The sequence below is a fragment of the Durio zibethinus genome, chromosome 11 (genome assembly GCF_047325235.1).
Source record: "Durio zibethinus cultivar Kanyao isolate XHJ-2024 chromosome 11, ASM4732523v1, whole genome shotgun sequence".
Lineage (NCBI taxonomy): Eukaryota > Viridiplantae > Streptophyta > Magnoliopsida > Malvales > Malvaceae > Durio > Durio zibethinus.
The window spans coordinates 7,673,902-7,681,177 of NC_143172.1; the positions used below are offsets into that span (position 1 = coordinate 7,673,902).

The 7,276-nt window shown below is 34.0% G+C and overlaps 1 long non-coding RNA gene across 4 annotated transcripts; it reads left to right on the forward strand.

Annotated features, from left to right (window-relative positions):
• Positions 1–348: 348 nt before the first annotated feature.
• Positions 349–4,263, forward strand: LOC111290131 (uncharacterized). 4 transcript variants are annotated; one of them, XR_016346683.1, is made up of 8 exons: positions 349–679; positions 772–869; positions 973–1,130; positions 1,213–1,275; positions 2,111–2,338; positions 2,432–2,531; positions 2,749–3,291; positions 3,559–4,263. It is a non-coding gene; the product is annotated as an uncharacterized LOC111290131 (long non-coding RNA). The 4 variants fall into 4 exon arrangements; XR_016346681.1 differs by having other exon boundaries at positions 2,058–2,338; positions 3,559–4,261; XR_016346684.1 differs by having other exon boundaries at positions 399–656; positions 2,058–2,338.
• The last annotated feature ends 3,013 nt before the right edge of the window (positions 4,264–7,276 follow it).

The window sequence follows — 7,276 nt, forward strand, 5'->3', positions numbered from 1 at the left end:
ATTTATTAATGTATTATTATAATATTTATTAATTAAATTAATAATATTTATTATTATGTTATTTATTAATATAATATATTATTTATTAATATATTATTTATTAATACAAATTTGTTTATAAGTAAAATTATTTTTGAAAGTATTGATAAATAATTATACTCATAAATAATTTTTTTTTGAAAAATACTTTTTTATCAAATTCGTAAGATAAATTTTTAAAAAATTATCTTATTTTTTATTAATTAATAAATTATTTTTAATTAACCAATCAATTTTTTTATTATATAAATATTTAAAAATATAAAAATTATTTTTCACAAAACAGAGGTTTACACATTTTAAAAGTTCAAGGGTGATTTGTATATTTTTTTGTTTTAGGTAACAATTTAAACATTTTCTTAAAAGTTCGGATACCAAAACCGTTAGCTTATCAGTCGGTACTCCACTCTCACTCGAAGAAAACCCTTAAAAAATTTTCAGTTGGAATCCAAACAATGGTTCTCTTCATACACAGAGGAGCCGGAGCTCAAGGATTTCATCCAATTCATCGATTCTCTCAAAAACTACGAGAAATCGGGAGACAAAAAAAAATGCCGGTACCGACTCCGATGATGGGTTTGATTTGGGCCGGATGCGACGCCTAATGAACCGCCTTGGTAATCCGCAGTCCATCTTCAAGGCCTGTCCTCTTCTTTTTCCTTTTCTTTTAAAAATTTTTTTTTTCTATTTTTCCATTTCTGATTGCTGATTTTTTTTTTTTTTTTAAATTAGAGTGTTCACATTGCTGGAACAAAGGGGAAGGGATCCACTGCAGCAAGTCTATCCAACATTTTAAGGACGGAAGGTTATTCTGTTGGTTCTTATACAAGGTATTTGAAACGAAGAAGACTACCTTTTTGATTTGCCGTTTCACATTTGGTAGTCGTTTTGGATGACATTACATATTTTAATTGTATTTTTTTCCTTGTTTAGGCAGTCCACATATGCTTAATATAAGGGAACGTATGGCGGTCGGAAAAGTGGGGAAGCCGGTGTCTTCCGAGACGTTGAATTCCCTTTTTCATAGGATTATTAAGCAAAGTCTTGATGACGCTATTGTGCTTGAAAACGGATGTCTTATTCACTTTGAGGTACGTAGTAATTTTCCTTAAATGAGTTTTTTTTTTTTATGTCATTTAATTGAATAAGCTACATGGCTTAATTTATTTTCAGGTTCTTACTGCTGTGGCATTTACTTAATTTGCTCAAGAGAATGTTGACATTGCAATCATAGAGGTTATTTGATTTCTTCAAATCTTCTTTTCTGTGTGTGTGTGTGTGTGTACATTCACATCTGCGTGCTAGTTAGACTCACTGTTTTTTAATTTAATTGTAATCTGACTGGCGCAATTAGGAGGTGCTAGGGATGCTACAAACATTATTTCTAGTTCTGAACTTGCCGCATCCATCATAACAACAATATGTGATGAACATTTGGCTGCGCTTGGGGGTTCTTTGGAAAATATTGCAGTGACAAAGGCTGGAATCATTAAACATGGTCGTCCAGTTGGGTTATTTTCCCTGCACAAGTTTGTTTCACTTTTATGTCTATGTGTGCTCTGAGTTTATTGTATTCAATCACTGAGATTGTCGTTTAGTACCTTTTTACTCAGAATGGCATGGATTTGAATCACAGTTATCTTTGGTATATGATGTTCTTTTTCTTTTTTAAATGTATGATGCACTTTGATTATGCAGTATTTTGTCTAATGAGGTCATAAATACTTTAGTGTTGATTGTATTTGCTGCAGCTGCTCTAGATATGTGCTTTCTAAAACCACTTTGATATGAATTCTCTGACTCATCTAGACCAAAAGTGTTTTGCTTGATATGTTGATTTGAGGGCTGGTCAGATACCAGTGATGATAACTTTGCATACAATTATCCAACATTTTTCATAAAGTACTCCATATTCTCTGGCTTTCTTACTAAAATTAACTACTGACATGCATTCATGCATCTTTACCATGCTAATTTGTTATGAGATATAACACCCATTTAATGGTTCAAATTTTCAGTTGATTTGAGGTGGGCCTTTTCTTCCACACATTGATTGCCTTCTCCGTGACAGGGCATCATTAGTGTCTTCACCTATAGTATCAGCATCTGATGCTGGAATTAGAACAGCCATAAAAGGAATCAGCACATTCAAGGGTCGACCTTTGCAATTTTGTTACTTGATGATACAACTTGACCGTGACTTTCGGCTGGTATGTTCTTCCAAGCATTACAGTGGAAGAACTTGCAGTTTTATATTTAATTCCATTGACGAAGGCCCTATTTACTCAAGTGTAATTTGGTATGCCTTGACTTGGTTTTTAAAGAAATCTTGCTTAGTTCTTTTTATATGTTGATGAACTTTGATTAACCAACTATTGTTTAATTTACACAGTCCATTGAGTTACGTGATCTAAACCTGTCCATGCTTGGAACTCATCAACTTCAAAATGCAGTAACTGCAACATATACAGCACTTTGCCTTTGCAATCAAGGTGGGTGCCTAGTCTTTGTTTTTTCTGATTGCTTGATTTCTAGTCAAAATCATGGAAACTCATCAATAGCATGGCAAGCTAAACTTTAGTAATGGTGGAGTGAATGCTACCTGAGAATAACTGAATAAGTGGTTAAGGCTTTGTTGAGTCCTGTTAAGTTTTTGTTCTCATTTATTATTTCTTATTGTTTCTTTGAATGCTTTCATGGATACTTCAGGATGGAGAATCTTAGACGGATCTATTAGGGCTGGCTTGGAGAATACATGCTTGGAAGGAAGAAGCCAATTTCTAACATGTAAAAGAAGCCGAGACATTAGGATTACTGGGATTGACAGTATCGCTTGATGTAGATTTATTCTCTCATTCTCTTTGTTAGTTATTTCTAGTTTTAGATGGACACAGATTGTAATTAGCCGTTGGCTGGTAACTGCTTTTTCTTGAAAGCAATCGGCTTCATATAAATTCCAAGACATTTTAAAAGAAATTCTTCATCATCTTTCATTTGGCTGTAGAGTCTTTTGTTTCCTTCTTTTATCTTATTTTCCTTTCTGCATACCTATTTCTCAGCAGACATTGCTAACTTGGCACTTCTCTAAAGGTAGTTCTGACTGTGTTCTTTTGTTTTTAGCCCACACAAAAGAATCCACTAAAGCTTTACTGGAAACAATGCAAATAATATTTCCAGATTCACGATTGGCTATGGTGGTTGCAATGGCTAGTGATCAAGACCACTTAGCATTTGCTAAAGAGTTTCTTTCAGGTATAAACCAACTTATGTTTGTTTTATGATGAGTTTAATTAATCACATCACTGCTAAATTGTAATGAACAAAATCAGATCTGGAAATAATTTGAGACTGGGGTGTCAGCAGGATGCAATTAATCTTGTTCATATTGTTCCTAGGTTGTACCTTGAGAAATGTCATTTTTCGGCTTTTCATTGCTTTAATATGTTTGGTAGCTAAAAGCAGTGAATATGCATATCTTGGATAGATTTAACTGTGATCTTACCATATTCTCTCTGGTAGACCATTAGAGGCTGTCTTCCTAACAGAAGCTGACATTGCTGGTGGCACATCTCGAACTACTTCGGCATCTATTTTAAGAGATTGTAGGATGCAAGCATCCAGAGAATAGGGCATCAAAATTCTCCATGATAGAATGGCTGAAAATAGGGAATTATTTGAGGACAAATTTATTTGTTCAAAAAGGGTCTCAAAACATGAAATCATAGTGGCAGCCGAGAGTTCACTATCAGATTCTCTGAGGTTTGCAAATCAAATTCTTAGAGAAAGACCATTGGATGGGCCAGCCATTCTTGTGGTCACAGGATCTCTTCATATTGTTTCACTGGTATTAGCTTCTCTTAATTGGTAATGTTGTTTTGTCTGGATAAACTTTTTTGTCACAATTTGCAATTGCTATGGAAGCCAGAATCACATATTTGTTTGCAATTCACTTGTCAAGTAATTTCTTCTCAGAAAGGGTTTATTTCATGATGGACTTCTCTGCCATGGTCCCCTAGCCTAAATTTGGTGTACAACGAACTATTAGCGTCAGGAAATGCGAATGGTCTGCTCGGCTCTGCAAATTTGGGCCACGATGATTCTAGTTAGAGACGCTTATTATCAGAACCCAATGGCATTCTGCATGCCCGAGAACGATGAAATTTTGCTGGGCCAAACGTGGAAAGATTTCTTTTATTCATCCGGGTCTGGTTAAAAAGCCATGGAACAATGTTGGGCTCAGGCACAGCGAAAAAGATGCAATCTTATGGCCTAAACACGCCCTGTTGAAAACCTTATAACATTTTGTTAACTGAAATTCTTTTCACTGAAAAAATAAACAAACTGACAAGACATAACGTAGTCAACTAACCTAGCCATAACGAATACTTGTAGTGATGAAAACTGAAAGTCAAATCAACAACAATAAGGATTTAAACAAGGAAATGAAACAATTTCCTGTTAAACAGCAGCTCAAGTTCTAAGAAAACATCACAAACACTAGTTAAGGCCCCATGTGTTAGAGTCTTCGAAACATTCCTGCAGCAAATGGAGTAGGAGTGGGCCTTAAACACTCGCAAAGTCAATTTCCTCCCCGCTCACAACCCCCTTTATGATCGGCCTCAATGGTCACCATCATCCTATATGAAACCAAATTCTAAATTTTGTTTTTGTTTGTGTTTGGGAGCGTGAAACAAGGCGCGCCAACCATGGCATTGAAGGCTGGTTTTTGAGCCATCTCAATCCCATATTTATCAAATCTCCCTGAAAGCTCTTGAAGCTAAAGACATATCATAAAATTATTTCGAAAGAAATGGATGAGACAGGCAGAGGGGAGGCTCCACCTCTTTGCCCTACTTCTTAAAATCACCTTGCAAACTTATACAAAGACAATTCTGCAGAGAAAAAGGGTGATGACTGATGAGTGGCGAACATATGAAAAATGAAGTGGCGCCCAACCCTGACTGTCCTTTTGTGTACAAAAAAAATGGCAAGAAAAAGGAGGTAACAATCACCTTCTTGTTTTTTAGCTGCTCAATTTTATATTTTTCCAGGGCTACCCTGACCCTACATCCAACTTCCAACCCTCGTAGTGAATTCTGATGGGAAGTAACAATATACCTCAATTGCTGTTTGCATTGCAGTTTTGCTTTCTCAAACTTCACTATTTGTTTCAATTTCTCTCCCTTTTTTTTTTATTCATCTTTTCTTTGAAGAGTTGAAATCAGAAATTAATATATTGATATACACCCACATGTTTTAAGCATATAAATAAAGGTTATTTATTTCAGAACTGATCAATATTAATCTGAATTTGCAATTTTCTTTTGGAGAGAATTCATTTGAATTTCAAACTACATATATCAAAAGTTAAATGGAAAAGTTAGATTTTTTTTTTTTGGGTATAATTTATAGTCATCTTTTTACACAGTACATATTAGGGGTACAAATAGCTTGCATAAAAGTATTTTCTATGTATGTTTAGATTCATGTGCAAAAGTCATCAGGTCAAGTAAGCTTTTATACTGTAAATGAAGCTTTGGTTTAATGATAAGGAGGAAATCCTAAAATTTTGAGGTTTTAGGTTTAGGTTTTATTGTGTATGAGTTTGATTGTCTAATTATACTCCAATTTGTTAATTAATTATATTGAATGTAATACTTCTGTAACTTAAAAAAATAATAAGTTTTCAAGAGTATAAAAATTAGGTCAGTTTTAATATAATGTAAAGCTTTTTTAACAAATCAATGTTTAATTATCTTTGGCCTACAAATTAATTGTCATTTATGATGAAATTGAGAGACATTCTCTCAACCAACTAGCTGTCATCAAATACAATTTTATCATATTTGTACTTTTTTTTATTCAAGCTGTAGCAGTCTGGCTAGATGATTAATTTCAGCGGTAATAATTATATGGAATATACATTTAAAAACAATGAAATTACAAGTATAAAAAATTACAATCCATTATAATTTAATATTAATTATATATATACATATATAATTAAATTATTAAATTAAATCAAATAAACAAATCAACCAATAAATCAGTATTAAACAAATTTATCATAAAATTGAATTAAATCCAAGTATAATGAGATTTGAATTTTAAAATTTTAAAATTTGAAAGCTTCTTTTTTATCACTAAAACAAGACGTGATTGGCAAAACAAATGCATACATATTTCAACTAATTAATTAAGTAATTAAAGCTCATTAATAATTTACATCTTAACTCCTAAAAATGGGTACCGTACATCGATCGAAGTCATGCCAACAATTTGTGGACGCCAAAAAACAGGAAATTTGGCAGCTGTATCTTCAACTTTCAAAGTTTCCATCCTAAACCAAAATGGGGATTGTGATCCCTTTACCGCAGAAAGTACCTCCATGGTTTGCACTTTGTATGGTAAAATAATCTCAGTAGGTTGGTAGACGGGTCATTCAATTTCCCAAATGAATTTTGTAATTAATCTATATATATATATATATCTTGGATCATTAATGTTTGAGCTTGTTGCATTGTGTGTTTGGCTTCCCCATTCATGCAATCAACGAGGTTGCAACATTGCCGTTACAAGAAGAGTTCGTTTACGATATAATTAAAAACCGAAGTAAATTGGAGGAAAGGAGGGGAGGTGCATCAAGTTTTCGCCCTTAACGGCTATGGAGGTGGGGATGGATGGGGACATGACATCAAAAAATGGGACAGGCAAATCTGAATAAAGATATCAAAGGCTTGTGGGACTGGATTCCTGCAATCCATTCAATCTGGACACCCCGGGATAATATCATCCGGCTGCATTATCACGGAAAGGAAAGGAAAGAGTGATGAGAGAGAGAGAGAGATAACAGTGAAGTAATGTGGTGCTCATATATTTCGTGGGTGCTAGTAAATGATGTTTCAGATTGGGAAGTAAATGAAGCAGGGGAGGCCCCATCTTATTTATTTATTTATTTGGTTTAAAATTTTGTCTCACATTCCACCAATTTTATACGTTGGTGCTGTGACTGATAAATGATAAAAGATCGGTTAATACCATGCGCTTTTAATTAATTTGTAATAACTATATATGTATAGTTATGGACAAGGAAGCTGAACTCACGTTGGATCGAACAAATTTGACGCCATTGGCTAGGTGATCATTCAAGCTCTAACGAAGCTGGTTAGCTTCGTTTTGAACAGTATTTGGTTCTGACCTGACATGACCTGCCCTAGCTTCCTAACCTCCAAATGAA